General features: G+C 67.1%; 1 pseudogene across 1 annotated transcript in view; it reads left to right on the forward strand.

The window, feature by feature from the left end:
* The first annotated feature begins 586 nt into the window (after nt 1–586).
* Nucleotides 587–17,933, forward strand: part of LOC145721072 (adhesion G protein-coupled receptor B1 pseudogene) — an 18,411-nt pseudogene continuing 1,064 nt past the window's right edge. Inside the window, exons 1-2 of the transcript XR_014144541.1 lie at nt 587–714; nt 13,768–14,760. The product of XR_014144541.1 is annotated as an adhesion G protein-coupled receptor B1 pseudogene (transcript). The remainder of the gene's footprint in view (nt 715–13,767; nt 14,761–17,933) is intronic.

Here is a 17,933-nt window from a genome sequence, read left to right on the forward strand (position 1 = left end):
CCCGCCCCCCGCTCGCGCTCCCCTCTAATGTGTGATCTGGAAGCTCTATAAAGCCTGATGTAATCCGTAATGCAGTCTCTGGCTCCCGATTCGGGATCCAGTTTCAGTGAGCGAGAGATTGGGGAGCGCCGGCAGCCCGGTGGGGGGAAGCAGCTCGCCTCTCTCCTCCTCCTTCTCCCCGTCCTCGGCCTCCTCCTCCTCCTCCCCTCGCCGCCCCGCCCCCGGCTCAGCTCGGCTCGCCCCCCCCTCAGGAAGGGGAAAAAAGGCGAGAAGAGCGGGGCAGGCGAGAGGAGCGGAGCGGCGGCGGCCGGAGAGGGAGCGGCGAGCGCAGGCGGCGGCGGCGGGCGCGGCGTTGGCGGCGGCCCCGGCGGAGCGAGCGCGGAGCCGGCGAGCCGGGAGCACAGGCGGCCGCGCCGCGTCCTGGCCGGGCCCGGGCCCGCGCGCCCCGCATCGCCTGCAGCCCGGGCATCCGGACCCCCAGGCGCCTGGGGGGCTCCAGCAGGCGGGGGGAGGGGAGGGGGCCTGCGTGCGCTGGCGGGGGCACCCCGGGGTGCGTCCGGCTAGGCCTGGAGCGGGCCGGGGGCGGCGGCGGCAGGAGGAGCCCCCCCCTGGGGTCGGGCGCCCAGCTCGGCCGCCGGCGACGCGGGGCGCTCCTGGGGATTTGCAACTCGCCGGATCAAGTCTTCGCCGGCGGGGCCGCCGCTGCTGGGGAAGGTAAGGAAGGCTCTGGCTGGGAACTGGGGGCTGGGGGCACGGCGAGAGGGGCGCAGCGAGGGTGGGAGGGGGTCGGGGGAGGGGCGGGCGCCCGGACTTCCTAACTTCGCCGTTTGGGGCTTGGCAGCTCCGAGGTTTGCGCTCGGAGCTCGGGAGTTTGGACCCCCCCCACCACCACCACCAGCCCCCTGCCTCCTCCAGCGGCAGCCACGGAATCCGGCAGGTCTCTGAGCGCCCGCACCGGGCGGGCTGAGGAGGGGGCGACCCTGGACGTGGTAGAGGCTCCTTGGCGCTGCTCACCCCCCCCCACCCCAGTCCACACACGCAGCCTGGCCAGGCTAGCAGGCTGGGCTGGGGAAGGCATCCCCTCCCCATCACATGCACAGACCCAGGGCAGGCTGGAGAAGGCGTTCCCGTTGTGTCCCCAACACATACAGATGCTGGCAGGGGTCTTTGGGAGCCCCAGATGTGACCCCTACAGCCACACATAGACCCAGGTAGGTTGAGGAGAGACACCCCAGTGTGTCCCCCTTCCCTTCATGACACTCAGAGCCCCCTACAGACATTGTAGGGGCCGGATATGTCCTCCCCCCACGCAGAGCCCCTGGGCGGGCACGAGAAGCCTCGGTCTCCCCCTCTCAGCCCTCACCCGGTAGACCCGGCACTGGCTTTGGAGCCCCCCGGAGGTTCTCTTCCCCCCCCCCCGGAATCGGGAATTGGCAGAGGGCCACCCAAGCGCCCCCCCACCACCCCCCACCACCCCCACACACAAACGACCTGGCTCGTTCTGTTCTCGTCTTCTTTTCCACTTGCTCGGACAGGCCGCGCGGATAAGCCGCTCCGAACTTTGGGTCGGCCCTGCGCCCTCTCCGCGCGAAGCGGCGAGGCTAGGAGCCGGGCACTCCTCGGTCCCCATCCCCAGCGGGAAGAGGCCGTCGGCCCCCCGCCGCCGCTGCGCTGTCTGGGAGCCGCGCGTAGCTGCCTCGAGGAATGAGCACGTCCCCCTCCCGGGGAGGCTGGGGGCTCTGGGCCCAGCCAGGCGCCCTCTCCCCGGGTCCCCGTGGCCCCCTGGGCAGGGCAGAGCGCGCCTCGGGCCTGCCTCGGAGGGGGCGGCGCAGAGGAGAACAGCCGCGGAGCCAGGCGGCCGGGAGAGCTAGTCCGAGACTGCGGCTCCGAGCCCCGGTCCCTCCGCCGAGCCTCGGCGGCTCCGGCTGGGTCACTTCCCAGGCAGCTCCGAGAGAGCGCCCAGCCTGGCAGCCAGGCCCCAGCCCGCTGGGCACCTTACCCTTCCCACTTTTATTTTGGGATTCCAAGTTTCTTGGAGCGCAAGGACCCAGGCTGGGACCTGACGAGCCATAACCCACCCCTCCTAGGCACCCTTCCGCTCGGGGCGCTCCCCATCACGTCCCATTCCCCCGGGTCTGGGGCAGGGATTCCTTAGCGGCAACTCGGGAGGAGTTGAAAGGCGTGAAGGCGCGTGGGTGGGCAGGGGGCGCGCACCCCCGCCCTAGAAGAGCCTCTTGGCGTAGGTGTTGGGAAGGTGGCTGGGAGATCTGCGCTCCCACCCCACCCTCGGGACCCAAGGAGACCCTTGGTGCCCTCCCCCACAGACACAATCACACGCCCCCTCCGAGCAGCGGCCGCGCGGGCGGTGGAGTGGGGGGAACCGGAGGCTAGGGTCCCTTTGCGTATCCGGGAGGTGGTATATGGTGTTTGGGGTCTGGAGAAGCGGCCATGGCGTCTTCTAGAACCCTGAAACCTTCCATTCCCCGACGACCCCCGCAGCCGAGGAGGAAAAGAGGGAGGTCGAGGGAGGGGGCCGCTCCCTCCCCGACCGCAGGCGATAGAGAAACTCTGCGCCCGGACGCCGGGTGCCGCCGGGTCCGGCTTTGAGTACCCCCGCAAGGTCAAGCAGGCGAAGGAGGGGGCGGGGGCTCTTGGGCGCGCCCCCGCCCGCGCAGAATCGCAGCCTAGGGAGGGGATGTGGGCCGCCCGCCGAGTCACCCGAGCACCCGCCACCCGCGCCGGGTCCCTAGAGGCGGACGTTGCGCGCATTCGGGGATCCCGGAGCGCCCCGCGCCGAGCCCGGCGCCTTCCTTCCCGGATCGCTCGCTGCTCCTCCGCGCTGCTTTCAGACTTGTTGCGCCTGGATCTGGGGGGCGGGGGACGGCCCGGGAGCCCGGGGGCCCGGGCGGCGGGGGGCCGAGCCCTAGGCCCGCGGGAATGCGCCCCGGCGGCGCGCGGACGGGCACGGCGCGGGGGGCTCGAGCAGGGAGTTTGCTGCCTCGGATCCTGGAGAAGGGCTCTTGTCCCCGCCGCGCTCCCGCGCGGGGGCGGACACAAGGCGATTCGTTGCCCTCGGCCTCACGCCGCACTCCGCCGACCCCGGGCAGGGAGGGACCCAGCTAAGTTGCCGAGCCCTCCAAGTCCCTTCCCTCGTCCGCAGGCTCCGGCCCCTCTCGGGCCTCGGTGGCCGCGTCCGTGCAATGGGAGCGCGGGTTATGCTCTCGGAGCCCTTCCAGCCCAGGCCCTCGGTGCTGGGCCCGCGATCCAACGTGCTGGGCCCGCAGCGTGCTGGGTCTGCGGCGTCCGGGCCGGCCAGGTCCCGAGGCAGCTGCGCGCCTACAGACACTCGGCTGCGAGGCTCGGCCATAGGCGGCCCCGGCAGGCCCGGGCGAGCGGCCGAACGCGGGCAGCCTCGCGTGGCGCCATCGCTCCCCTGGCCCGCCCGGCCGGCCCGGCCCCGCCTCCCGGAGCGGGTCCGGGGACCCGAGCCCGCCCCCTGGGGACACCTCCGGGCTGGGGCCCGGGCGGCCGGCGCGGGGCTGCGGTGGCGGCGGCAGAGGGCGGCGCGCTGCCCCGGACGGCCGGGAGAGGGCGCCCGCGCCCGCCCGCCGGGCCTGCCCGCCCCTTCCGTCTCCTCCGCGCCCGCCCGCGCCCGCCCCATCCTGGGCAGCCCCCGGCCGCCCCGCCCTCCCGCCGGGCCCTCTGCTGCCCGCCCGGCCCGGTCACTGGCGTCTCAGCCAGGCCCCGTCACCTGTTTGTCCGCTCGCCTGGCCTCCGTGCCCTTGCGCACTGTGCACACGCGTGAGCGAGCGTGTTTGTGTACATGTGGGCCACGCACGCTTCCGGCATGTGTGTGCAGACACGCTGTCACATCTGTGTGCGCGGCGCGGTGCAGGTCTCCTGGGAGTGCGCGCCCCGGATGGCAGTGTTCCGTCCAGCCGCGTTTCACCCTTGGGCAGGTCCTGTGTCCGCACTGTGTGCAGGAGGTGGACCCTGGGAGTCAAGCTCTATCTGAGCCCCATGAAGACCCTGAACCTGGAGGGTTTGTGCCAGCAAACCCACACTCCCATTGTCCTCTGCAACCCTCCCACCTCCGGCCTCCCCGGCTGCAGCTGCGCCATAGGGCAGGGCTGTGATTTCCGGGGAAACACGCACGGCCCGGGGCCCCTGTGCACCGTCCGCATGCACACACACACTACACCTGGGGGTGCCCACGTGGGTACACTTCACTGGGGGTGCAGTGAAGGCCAGGGGGCGGGCATGGTCACAGCCCCACACCCCCAATGTGAAGGCTGACGAGAGGATGGGAGTGAAGACGCTCTGACAAGCCCTGTGAATCAGCTCTAGGGGGTGGAGGATAACGGCCAGCCTGCAGGGGTCCAGATGTGGGGCTCCCACGGAGGCTTCCGCCAGAAGGGGGGGGTAGGTATGGTGAAGGGAAGGGAGCAGCCATGCAAAGGCCCTGTGGCAGGCGACAGGACAGCTGTGAGGAATGGACAGGACTTGGAAAGGAGGATGAATGGCAGGTGGGGACTTCAGAGGGAGTGGGGCCCGACCTGAGCCCTGGAGGCTTTGGGCTGCTTCCTGGGAGCCGGGGGAGGACCAAGGGGATCTTAAAGAGGGGTGGCGATTTGGCCTGATGGACATGTCAAAGCAGTGGCGGGCGCCCCTGTGGACAGCAGGCTCACAGGAGACAGAACGCACAGCCAGTGACAGGTGCTGCCAGCCCCACACCTGTGCCGCATGGTAGACTACATCCGTCAGGACCAAATGCCCCCCAAGACCCCCGCACCCAACTTGCAACAAGAGCAGACTCAGTGCAGCGTGCGCGTCCCATCAAGAAAAGCGCACAGAATACCACTGCCCTGCGGTCTGGACCCCACTGTGCACACGCACATCCCAGGGTGAGGTGTTGCTCAGAGGGGAGAGTCTCCGTGGGCACAGCTGCAGGGGACGGAATAGGAGCCCCTCCCCCCAGGAGCCCCGAGCCCTGCAGATGCGGCTGGATGCAGAGCTCTGGGCTCAGATCCCCATGAGCCTGTCCCGGCTTGGCGTCCTCAGCTGTGTGCTGGGGCCGGCAGTCCCCCCGTCTCACAGGGTGAGGCAAAGACTGGCGCTCACGGACAAAGCGCCAAGCGCGCTAAGGGGGCACCTCTGTCCTGCTCGCCCTCACTTCCCCTGCCCTCCCCCTTCTTCATGTGAACCCATGCCTATTAACCGAAGAAGTGGCAACGGATGGGAACACAGGGTCTGGGGAGCAGAAGGGAGTCTCCATCTCGCGCCCAAACTCCAGGTCCTCCTGCCCCGTGTGACCGTTAGCGATTCCCTAACTTGCCACAAGACAACTGCGTGTGTCTGTCCTGTAAATGGTTCAGGCAAATGGAAGTGTCCAGTGTACACTGTGGGCCTCTGGCTCGCCCCCCGCCCCCACTGTCACCTTTGGCACCTCCATTATCTTTGTGCTGGTCCCACCACCTGTCTTCCCGTGCATGGATCTCTGTGCGCCCCAGCACCACCAGAAGCCAGGAGAGGCCGCCAGGGCAGGCACCAGAGTTGGGCCCCAGCCCAGGCAGTTTTGGGAGGCTGGCTGCCAGTTTTGGGGTTCTGACTCTTGGCTGAGACATGGGCTGAGGTCCCTGAGGAGGAGATGCTGAGGGCTGGTGGGCAGAGGCCTCAGAGCTCTGCAGGGCCCTGCAGGGCCCTGACCCCCACCTGGATGGGGGGACGGAGGGAGCACCAGACCCCACCCCCTGAAGTCTGCGCCTCACCCCCCCCAACCCCTATTAAGCCCTGAGCCTGCATGAGAGTTGATGGCCCCAAGCTCCCTCCTGCCTGGCAAGGTGACTTTGGACCAGCCGCTTCTCGGAGACTCCATGACTCAGGGCCAGGAGCCCTTCCACCCTGTGCCCCAGAGTGCCGAGCACTGCAAAGGGCGCCGCTGAGGTTGGGGCTGTCGAGGGCAGGTCTTGGTAAGGACCTGATCTGGCTGGGGGGGGTGACATCCAGTGCCCTGGGGAATGCATGGAAGGAGAGAGAATCGGCAGGGAGAGAGTGCCCTCCGCCGCCCGCTGCCCCTGCTCCCCACCGCGCCCAGACGCGCCCTGACCTGTCCCTGGGCCCCACCTCGCAGGTGATGCCTCCGGAAGCCTTCCTCTCGACAAGAGCACGCGCACTCGCACACTCACATGTGTGCACGCACACACTTGCACACCAGCACGCCGGCAGCTCGCTCATACTGCGAGTGCACACGCTGCCTCCCCCACACAAAGCCTCATACACACGTGTCCTGGGACACACACACTCCCTCATACACTGCATGAACATGTGTGTGCATGCATTCTCTGCACCCGGACATGCTCCTCAGCACCCCAGCCTGTCTATCCGTGGGCCCCATGGTCCTGCCCTGGGGCACCGGGTCCGCTTGTCTCGGTCTCCCTCCAGAGCTGGGGGAGGGGGGCTGTGGTTGGGGCCTTGAGCCCCAGCCCCTCTCCCTCTGTCTGTCCTTCTCCTTGGCTGGCCCCCACAGAGAGCAGAGGTCACCCTGTGGGTGGCGGTAGAGGCCCTGGGTGCAGCCTCCAGCTGGGGGAGACTTTGCCCCTCCAAGCACTGGGTCAGGATGCCTACCCTGCGTCTCCTGAGGGTGCTGTTGGAGGAGGTACAGGAGACTGTGGGAGCCAGAGACCTCACTTCCATGGAGCGGTTGCAGGCTAAGTGCCAGTCTCTACTCATCCCCTCCACACGCCGTCAGGACCTCTGCCGTCTCCGCCCAGCCAGGCCTGCCGGGGATGCCCCTGGGACCTCAGCACCTTCTGCCCAGGGCAGCCCCACGACCTGAGCGTGCCCCCCAGCCGCTTCCTGACCACTTCTTCCCACCTTTCTGCTGTCTGCTGGCCCTCTCCATGTGACCTTGGGCAGGTGACCTTGGACAAGCCCATCCTCCTGGGGACCTGGGGAGCACAGATCCTGGTGTGGGGGTGTGGATAGGGGCACCACTCACAAGCCAGCAGCTGGGTGGGCAGGGCAGCAGAGCCTCTGTCCGTCTCGGGGCACGGGGGCTCACTCCGGACACCGAGCCGGCCGACACAGAGAGGAGAGGGCACAGTGACATCTGTCACACTCGGAATCGCAGCGACCCCCTCCTCATGAGAGTCCCCCGCCCTGGTGGGGAGCCCCTAGCCCTGGGACAGATGCCGTCCCTGTCCCCACTTAGGACGCTCCCCAGGAGAGCCAGCCTGCGTGCACACGTTTGTGCCGGATGTGAGTGACCCCACGTGTGCATGTGTGCGAGGGCGCGTGCATGCTGGGGATGCAGGACACATCCGCTCCTGGGAGGGCCCGGCAGGCTCAGGTACAGCTTCCTGGGGCAGGCCCTTGCCCCGTGCCCTGAAGGATGAGAAGGGGTTCGCCGGGCAGGGGCAGCGGGGGCAGCCCAGGAGGGGCAGAACGGAAGCAAAGCCAGGAGCTTGAGTGCACGGAGCGTCTTCAAGGCCTGTGAGTGGTTCGGGGTGATGGGATTCTGGGCAAGAGGAGGCGTGGCGAGGCCCCTCAGAGAGCTGGCCCCTGGCTCCGGGACCGGGGGGCCTGGGGCAGTGGGGTGGGATGCGGGGTGATAGTCTCTCACTCCTGACTACTGAGACGGGGGCTCTGTCGACCTCCTTTGTGAAATAGAGGTGAAGATGGCCTTGCCCTCCGTGGGTGGGGGAGCAGGTATGGGGTGGCCTGAAGCAGAGCCAGCACAGGACAGGCCCTTCCCAGCAGCAGCCCTTCAGGTGGGGAGGGGGGCTTCCTCTCTTCTCTTGCACAGTTCTGCCTGGCTTCCAGCCAGGTGCCCCCCCCCGCCACGGCCCCTGGGCCCAGGCCGGCGGGCAAGGGAAGGAGGCTTCCTGAGGGGCTGGGGCTGGCAGGCATGGTGATGTGGAGGGCCTCTCAGGGGCCTGGCCTGGGGGCTCCTCAGGGCAGGCTTGGGATACCCTGCAGGTCAGATGGGGGGTTCACCGGGAGCCTGGTTCACACGGGCTGGGAGTGCGGGCAGCTGGTGGCTGTGGGGTGGGGGGCAAGTTCTCACGCCCCACCTGCTTCTGTGCTCATGGAGGGAGGCCTGCCTGGCCCTTCCTGGCCTCTCCTTGTCCTGGGTTGTCCTGGATCGATGTCAGCAGTTCCCCCCCTCTGCCCCCACCAGACCCAACACGGCCTCCCCGGGGACCAGGCTGCCTGACCTGCTACGGCCCAGGAGGGATGTGTGGGGGCTCACGGGACCCCCTCGGCAGGGAGGGCAGGCTGCCATGGGTGGGGGTGGTCGCGCGTCCCTGGACGGCCTCTCCTGCTTGCTCTGCCGGCCCCTGCCCGCCAGCCAGCCCCTGGGCTATCGTTGGTGCTGAGGGTGCCCACCCACCCCTCCCCCAGTGCAGCCTCTTCCCAGGACACACAGGCAGGCACTGTTCAGGGGGCCGGGCAGGACAACAGAGTGCCTTTTGTGGCTGGCATCTGGGGATGCCATTGGCGGCCTGGGGTGGGTGGGGAGGGGATGCGGAGGCCGGGCCTGAGGTGGGTCTGTGTGTGTGCACTGGGCCTTGCGGGGGAGGGTGCTGAGCCTGGGGAGGGGGGTTGGACAGACCCAAGTGGGGCTGGAGAATCGTGGAGCCTGCGGGGGCAGCGTCCAGGCCAGGCCCTTGTACGGTGGGGAAACCGAGGCACCCGGGGCTTCTGCTGTCGGGGCGGAGACACAGATGGCCTGCACGTGCATGGATGCATCTGGGATGGTGTGGAAGGTGGGCGGGGCACCCCGTGGCTGATGGTGGCCCTGGGAGCCTCGCTGTGGCCTTGATTCTGCTCCTTCTGCACGGGGGTGCCGTGGGATTGAACAGGGGGGTTCCCTTGGAGCAGCCTGTGGGCAGTGCTCAGGAAATAGCAGTCACTCTCACTGGTCCTCCTCACCCTGACTCCCAGCTTCCTGTCCCCACCTGGCACGGCCAGTTCTCTCGGTCCGCCCCCCCCCCGCCCACTGTCATGCCCCTCCCATTCCGGTGGCCTCTAGCCTGTGACCCCGCTCAGACACCTGCAGGGCTCCCTTGCCCTCCCGCGCAGGCTCAGGGAGGCCTTGCAACAGGGGCAGGGCTGAACCTGGCCAGAGGGCTGGGGGCTGGACACCAGGAAGAACTTCCTGGCAGCAAAGGCAGTTTGGTCCTGAGAAGGTGATGGGGGAGGTGGGCACCCGAAGAGGCTTGGCTGCTAATGGTCACTGTCCTTGGGAGCCCAAGAGGGGCAGTGGGTGACAAACTGCAGTCACCCGGGCTGGAATCTGGGGGACCAGTGACCAGACCAGTGGCGTGTGTGTGGGGAGAAGACAGCCCCCTGTGAGCACTCGTGGAAAGGACCGGCGGTGGCCACACGAGAGCCCAGCACCAGGGGCAGGGCGGAGGCTCCTCCAGCCCCTCCCGGGTGGCCACAGCAGGCTCAGAGAGCCCTGACCGCCAGCAGAGGCCTGCACGCTGGATGCGGCCGAGGGAGGGGCCCGAGCCAGCCCGGGGCGCCCCGGGCAGGTGCTGCGGGAGCTGCGGGAGCTGCCCGCCGGCCCTGCTCCTGGTATGGGGCCGGCCTTCCTCCGGGCCCAGGCCTCCCGCTCTGAGGCCCTGCCTTGGGCTCCTCGGGGCTCTGGCCTGGCCACTGGGCTCTCCCTGAGAGGTCCCCTCCAGGTCCCCTCCTGTCCCAGCGTCTGGCTGGCCCTCACATCCCAGGGAGCACACGCTGAGCCCGGCTCTCTTCTTGCTGTGGGACCATGTACAAGCATGTGACACACGTGCATGCATGCGCAGATGTGTGTGTGCACGTGCACACGTCTGTGCTTTCACACGCGTGCCCACACATAGGCATATTCCGACACGTATGTGGGCACACAGCTGCCTCCCATCTCCTTGAGGGCCCCCACTACCCAGCGTCGTCTCTGTGACCCCGGCTTCCCCTGGCCCAGATCCTACACAGGCCACTCCCTCACTCTCCCTGCCTGCACCTGCCCCCAGCTGTCAGAGGGACCCCAGAATGAAGATCAGATCAGGCCCTGCCCCCACTCATCCTAGGACCTGACCTGGACACTGTCCCCTCTACGACCCCGCCCCGGGCACCAGAGCGGTCAGGACCCCCCTGTACGCCCCCGCCGTGTCTCAGCACCACTCTCCGTGGCCTGGGTTAGACTCCACTTAGCCTCCGCCGCAGCTGTATGACCTGGGGCCTGACACCAGTGTGCCCCAAGCCTGCCCAGTTCTCTGTCTGCCTGGGGCTGCCTTGGCGCAAGAAGGCTCAGAGGGGCCTCGGGGCCACCTATCCACGGTCTTGTTGGAGGGGATCAGGTAGGGAGCTAGTGGGGATGGAGGAGGCCTCGTTTCACTGGAAAGGCCTGGGAGGTAGAGGGTGAGTGCCCACTGGCAGGTGCCGAAGCTATCCCAAGGACAGCCTGGGCCTCTGCCCTGTGACCCAGCCAGCAGAAGCCAGGCTGGGCTGATCCCGTGATGCTCAGACTCGCAGCTGGGACAGCCTTCTGGCCAGCAGAGCCTTCCCCAGCGCCCACAGTGTGGGGCAGTTTGAGTCCGAGATGTGACCTGAACCCTACTGCTTCCCTCCCGACCCTGGCTCCCTGGTGGCCCTTGTGGGGAACCCCAGAGCTCCCAGGCACGCTGTTTGAGAACCCCATGAGTGGGCACTTCTAGGCCATCTTCTGGCCCTAGGGGTCTGTGAAGGCTCACTGCAGAGCCTCGGTCCTGGGCTGCAGCTACCTGAGGGGGCTCTGAGCTCTGCCTGACCTGCCCCCTGCCACACCCTCACCCCTGCACGCCCCCCCCACACATCCCACAGCCCAGCTGGCCACTGGGACTTCTGTCTTCTCTCTCCCCAGCACCCTCCCCCCACTCCCCTCCTCCCCCACCACCACCCCTGCCCTTCCTGCCGAGACCACTCTCCCCCATGGACTGCAGGGCTGCCCTTCTTGGGGGCACGGCCCTGCCTCTAACCCTCCCCGCCACCTCTTCTTGGTGTGCAGGACACTGCAAGCGGGCCGCATCCCCCTCCCCCGCCCTGCAGGTGCTCAAAGAGTGGAGTGAGCCAGTGACGATGAGGGCTGGTGGTAGGGATGCCGGGAGGCCCTCGCTCGGCCCGGCTCCCGCGGCCCTGGGACAGGCATCGGGTTAGGTGCGGTGCAGAGGGGCCCGCTCCGACTGGCAGCCCAGGCTGGGGATCCTGGCTCAGGCACCCGGCACCTACGAGTCCCACTGAGGCTGACTCCTCTGGGGTCCCAGATGGAACCCTAACAAAGTGCCCCAGGTTACAGTTTGCTGCTGTCAACACAAAATGCTGGGCACAGGACAGAGCTCTGCAGAATGTCCCCTCCAGCCCAGGCCGCCGAATCCACGGAGGTGTGAGCACAGAGGCACTCTGTCATCCCAGCACCACATGGCTGAGCATCTACTTCTTCCAGATGGGATGACGGAGGCCCTAGAGGACCCCGTGCCTGGCACAGGCCCGAAGGCCACCTCCTGCACCCGCTCCTGGCCCCCTGGGACCAGCCCCCTCCGCGGGAAGGCTATGGGATGGGCTGCCAGGGGCTGGGATGAAGAGGGAGTGTACAGACAGGAGAGGGGCTGTGGCCGAGGGGGGCCCTGGCCTGGGTCATCTCAGACTGTGCAGTCCCACTGGGGTCAGTGATGGGGTGCAGCGAGGTGGGCAGATGTATGTGGAGGTCAGTTTCTGCTGGGTTCTGCCAGCATCCCCCTGGGCCTGGAGCATTAGGGAAAGACTGCCCCCGGGTTGGGGGCTGGCTTCCACATTAGGTCCCAGCCTGGGACTTAGCGTGGGGGGGTGGGGTGCTGCAGTGAGGGGCTGAGGCTCAGGGGAGGTTTCGGAACACACTGCCACCTCTCTGCAGCAAGCCTGCAGGGGACCGACCAAGTCTGGGATTGGCTGTAGGACCCTGGCCATGGCCTCTCCATCCCCATGATGTGGGGGGCAGGTGGCCAGGGCCAGGGGGCTCTGCTATGCCCACATGCAAGGCTGGCCCCAAGTGGTCTAGAGGCAGCGGGGGACCAAGGGCCAAGTGCAGAGTCTGCTCAGCTCTGCCCAGAGGTGCCAGGATGAGAAGTTTGCAAATTCTTATCTCGGGGCACCTAAATGTCTGCCATGAAAGAGTCCCCAGAGGACCAGGTTTGGCCCAGCTACCCCAGATCCAGAACCCTACTCCAGCCTCCTCTCCCCTCTAGAGTCACCTCCTGCCCCGAACACAGGTAAACCCCCAGGTCTAGCTCTTACCCTCTTGCTGAGAGAGTGAGGCTTCACCTCCCGTTTTACAGATGGGGAAGCGAGGCTGGGGGAAAGGGACTCGCCCGAGGCCACACAGCCAGGAGGGGGCAGCCCGAGTCCAGGCACCCCCACTTGGGTCTGCTCAGGGCCCAGGGCCACCTGTGCCCAGCTCCCTGCTCCGCCAACAGCCGGTGCAGGACGACGCCAGCCAGCTGGGCCTGGGCAGCAGGAAGCAGCGAGTCCCTGTGGGCAGGCGGCCGGCACGTGCAAGGTCAGCAGAGGGGAGGCCGGGCCGCCTGGGGGACCGGCGGCAGCTCTCCTTCCTCACCCACCGGCTCAGCTGCTGCGTGGGACGGACAGCTGGCCCAACTAGCGGCCTTGGCGATAGTGGGGAAACTGAGGTCTGGAGGCAGAAGGAACTTGCCAGGGTGCACGTGGTGGCGAGTCCAGGAGGGGCATCGCCCATTTCTGAGCCCAGAGTGGCTCCGCTGTCCCTGCACTAAGGGGCTGGCGGCTGCCACCCCTTCCCCAGCACGCGGCCAGCACCCTCTCCCAGAGCAGGGAGGGGACCCCGTGAGCTGTGGCACAGACTGGGGTCAGTGGGGGAGGTTCGCTGTGGGTTCTCCTCTCCCTCACTGTGGCCTCCGGCGAGTTACTTACCCTCTTAGCCTGGGTGTCCCCATCCTGAAGCCGGGGGTCCTGGTGCCGGCCTGGCAAAGAAGGGGTGAGGCAAAGGCTTAGTGTCGGCTGAAGCCTGGATGTATGTGGTTCTGGGTGGCTCCATCCCCAGACCCTCCTGGCCAGAGCTGCAGGGCCCCGGGGCCAGTGGGTGCCCAGGGTGGGAGGAGGAGGAGGAGGAGGGAGGCGCCTGAGAGGCTGCAGTGACCCATATCATAATGTCACAGTCCCAGTGCGGTGAGGAGGCACCGGGCGAGGGGCAGGCACTCCCACCCCTGGGGGATGGAGGGAGTGACTTCTCCCCTCCACAGCCCCCTCCCCTTCCTTCTGCTGAGGTTTGTGGGTTCTTCCCTGAAAGGCAGGGGATGGGGAGGAAGAGGGGCAGAGAGGACAAAGACCCAGGATGGCCAGGAGAGAGAGCCAGGCCCCCCACCAGAGGCCCCGGGAGTGAATGGCGGCTGTGGCCATGACAGGAGCAAGCAGGCAGGCCCGGAGCCCACGGGAGCCACACCAGGCTGCTCAGCCACACGGGCACAGCGAAGGCCCCGGTGGCACTCGGCCCCCGGCCCAGTGCCGCCCACCCGTCCCTGCTCCAGCCAGGCTGGAGGAGGAGGTCCCCGGCCCCCTGCAGGTGGACACACTGGCAGGAGGCAGACACGGGTGGATGGGGCAGGTGCCTGGGAGCCGTGCCAGGCCCTACGTCAGCCGCCCAAAGCCCAGGCTGGGCAGTGGGGCCCGGCCGCAGCGTGCCCAGGGTCCCAATCTCCCAGGGGGCTCACCCCATCCCCTCTTCTGCTCTTCTTCCAGCTGCTGCTGAAGCCACAGGCCCGCGTCGGGGCCCCGAACTTTAGGAGCCACTGCTGCCCTCGAGATCGTCTGAAGCGCTCCCCTCCTCCTGCCCCCCGGCTCCTGCCTTGCCCGGCCCCGCCTTCGCCGGACCCTGGCATGTCAAGGCCTGGCCCGCGCCTGCCTGCCCAGCCCGCGGAACCCCGGCGGCCCCGCGAGCTAGGATGAGGGGCCAGGCGGCCGCCCCGGGCCCCCTCCGGATCCTGTGCCCCCCGCTGCTGCTGCTGCTGCTGCTGCTGCTGGGGCGCCGGGCGCGGGCGGCCGCAGGGGCGGACACGGGGCCCGGGGCCGAGCCTTGCGCCACGCTGGTGCAGGGCAAGTTCTTCGGCTACTTCTCGGCGGCCGCCGTGTTCCCCGCCAACGCCTCGCGCTGCTCCTGGACCCTGCGCAACCCCGACCCTCGGCGCTACACGCTCTACATGAAGGTGGCCAAGGCACCCACGCCCTGTGGCGGCCCTGGCCGCGTCCGCACCTACCAGTTCGACTCCTTCCTGGAGTCCACGCGCACCTACCTGGGCGTGGAGAGCTTCGATGAGGTGCTGCAGCTCTGTGACCCCTCGGCGCCCCTGGCCTTCCTGCAGGCCAGCAAGCAGTTCCTGCAGATGCTGCGCCAGCAGCCGCCCCTGGACCGAGGCCCCCGGCTGCGGGGGGGGCCCCCGGGCCCCAGCGACGACTTCTCCGTGGAGTACCTGGTCGTGGGCAACCGCAACCCCAGCCGGGCTGCCTGCCAGATGCTGTGCCGCTGGCTGGACGCCTGTCTGGCGGGCAGCCGGAGCTCCCACCCCTGCGGCATCATGCAGACCCCCTGTGCCTGCGTGGGCGGGGACACCGGCGACCCTGCCCCCGGCTCCCTGGCCCCCCGCGGGGACGTCTGCCTGAGGGACGGCGTGGCTGGCGGCCCTGAGAACTGCCTCACCAGCCTGACCCAGGATCGGGGCGGGGATGGCGCAGCAGGTGAGTGCCCGGCTGGGAGAGGACCTCCGCTGGCTCTCTGGGCAGAGGGCGGGCGGGGGGAGAGGGTCATCTCTGCAGGGCTGCCCCGGTCACCAGCCCCCGGAGCGGTCACCTGCCCCCGGCGAAGTCACCTGCCCCCGGAGCGGTCACCAGCCCCCGGAGCGGTCACCTGCCCCCGGCGAGGTCACCTGCCCCCGGAGCGGTCACCAGCCCCCGGAGCGGTCACCTGCCCCCGGCGCGGTCACCAGCCCCCGGCGTGGTCACCTGCCCCCGGAGCACGCAACCAGGGAAGCCAAATGCCTTGGGATAAGGTTGCTGCACGCATGTGCTGCGGGCGGGCGGCCTGAGGTCTTTGTCCCGGGTCCCAGGGCCCGCGTGCCTGGAGCCTGGGAGGGGCCTGCTGAGTGTCAGTGAAGGGATGAACGAGGGATTTCTCCCAGGATGAAGGAGTGTTAATTCCTGGCCGGGAGAGGGTCCTTCCATCTTTGCAAGCAGACGTGCTAAGGGGGAGTGGGCTGCTATGGCCTGCGGCGGGGTCTGTGGGGCCTCCGGGGACCCGGGCTACATGAAGGAAAAGTGAGCCGAGTGGGCTGTTTGGAGACGTGGTTGGGAGCTGAAATTTGGGGATTGAATGTGATTCGGCCACACCAAGCATGTAGCCAACAGCTGGTCACAGCGCGCCTGCAAGGTGCTGCGGGCACCAGGGACACGCAGTGGAAAGAACAACAAAGACCCGTTGTCGAGAGGTTGCCTTCGGGGCAGAGGAAGGGGCCAAAGTCACAAGGGAGCTCATCGGGAAACAATGCCGGGGAAGGGTCTGTGGTGGGCTGGGGCCTCTGTTTCACCAAGAGGTTGGGGGTCACCTGGACCAGGGAGCCGTGTTCAAGATTCCGGGAGGGGCGCAGTGAGCCCCAAGGGTGTCGAAGGGCATTGCAGGCCGCGGACGGGGTGGACGTGTGCCGGGCACCCTAGCAGAGGGCCGGCGGGTCTTGTGTGGTTCTCGGCCTTCGGAGCACCTTGGCTTCTCCTTAGAGAGCTGGGAGCCCATGTGGGAGGACGTGACTGGGGGAACAGAGTGCCGGTGGGGCTCGGTGGGCATTCCTGGGCAGGTTTGGTGGTGGAAGCCCCCTGGCAGAATGCCCGGGGTTTCGTGGGAGCATCCGGGAGGCTGGCTCTGTGGCCAGAATGGGGAGGCAGCAGGGGACAGCTCTTCTCAGACTGCTGAGTGGCACGCAGGCCGGGCAGCTGAATACAGGCGCCGAGCATCCAGGGGCTGGGCCTGGCTGGGGGCTTCACGCTGGGCAGGTTACTGTGGGGCCAGGTGACATTGTCCAGGGCCCTCGGCCAATGAGGTCAGCGGACTGCTCCGAACCAAGTCTTTAAAGGCAGAAAATAAGCTACAAGAGGTTTCAAGGGAAGGCAGTTATCTGGGAACACAGTTCCAATCATGGCCCCCGCCTGTACATCCCAGAACGTCTGGGAAGCAGTGAGCATAGCTGGAGAGGAGCAGAGGAAAGGGGGAGGCCACTGCCTCTCCCGTGGTCTCAGGAGGAGGCAGGCAGAGCCCCTGTGTGGTGGGGGCAGAATGGGTGTCCAGGAAACCAGCACAAATGCCCTGGGGACATTAGATGTGTGGGGGGGCCCCCAGCAGCAAGGTAGGAGGCTAGAAGGGCTGACCTTTGGGCTGGGCAAGATATAGGTCGCTGTGACTTTGGCTTGGGCAGCTTCCGTGGTGAGGCTGGAGGTGGTCCTTGGGGGACGAGGAGGAGCAGAGCAGAGGGGCAGTAGCTGGTTTGGGAGATGGGAGGATGATGCAGGGTGGGGCCGGGCCCTGGCCCGGCCTATAATCTTGCTCTGCCACTCCCCAGTGGTCATTTACCCCCTGAGCCTTGGTTTCTTTGTCTGCAAGGAAGGACTGTGGTGCCACATTGGGTTTGATGGCCCCAGGGCCCGGCCCACCGTGGCAGCCATGCATAAGAGCTGGTCTGTGTTAGCCTCGCGGGGCTTTAAGCAGAAGAGTGACATGCGCTGGTGGTCCTTGGGCTGTCAATGCAGAAGGGCGCTGGAGCTCAGAGCGGGAGTTGGGGACAGGGAGGTGGCCATGGCAGGCACCCCAGAGGGAGCTGATGCTAGCCTGGCAGGGAGGGAGGAGGAGGGCCTGGGGGGCGGGTAGGAGCTGACGGTTGCGCTGGTATGCAGGACATGGGGAAGGAGATGGCTAGACCACCCCCAAATTTCCATCCAGGAGCTGGGGAAGCACAGGGTGGGGTCGCAGTGGGGAGGAAGATCCGGAGGTCAGACTGAGACTTCAGTGTGGGATTGTCGAGGATCCCCCAGGTGGGACTGTCATTTGAGCAGGGCACTCTGGGATCTGGAGCACCAGCACAGGACCAGGTCAGCCTGACCCGCACTCGCTGAGAGTCCTGGGCCAATCCCAGCAGCTCTGTTGGCCCCTCAGGCCGCTTGTCTTTAAAATGGAAAGAGCAAAAATAATCTTTCCGTGATTGCGTGAGGAATGAAGACCGGGTGGAAGCGATTCTGAGCAAAAACGATGCCAGCAACAAAATACCAATGCCCATGTCCATCATTAGGTGGGAGACAGAGGGCTTGGGGGGCAGGCTGCCGGAGGAGGAGCGCTTGGGGACGGAGGCTGGGCAATCGGGGCTCGCACGGGAGATGCTAAAGAAGGAAATGTTTGGAAGTGGTACTCAGAAGAGGACAGGAAGATGTGTGTGTTTGTACTCGTGTTCACACCTCCACGTGCACGTGTGCAAGGACGTGTGCACTGTATCGTGTGTGTATGCGTGTCATGCATTGTGTGAGCACTCTGTATTTGTGCGTCTGTGGATACAAGTGTGTGCACACGTGTGAGTGCATGCGTGTGTTCACGTATGCCTCACATCGGTATGTGCATTGTGTGTGCAAGTGTGTGCCCATGTATATGTGCAGGATATTGAGCGTGCACAGGTGCACGTTCACGCCTGCATGTGTGTACACACGTGTGCACAGCTGGTGTGAACAGTACACCATGTGTTCCTTGTGCTTGTGTGTGAGCCCATGCGAGTGAGCACTCATGGTATGTACACATGTTCAAGCATGCCTGTGTACACACGTGTGCACGGCTGGTGTGCACAGTACACCGTGTGTACATTGTGCTCGTGTGTGAGCGTGTG

Source organism: Leptonychotes weddellii, chromosome 4 (assembly GCF_054177405.1).
Source record: "Leptonychotes weddellii isolate Sample4059 chromosome 4, ASM5417740v2, whole genome shotgun sequence".
NCBI classification, from domain to species: Eukaryota; Metazoa; Chordata; class Mammalia; order Carnivora; family Phocidae; genus Leptonychotes; species Leptonychotes weddellii.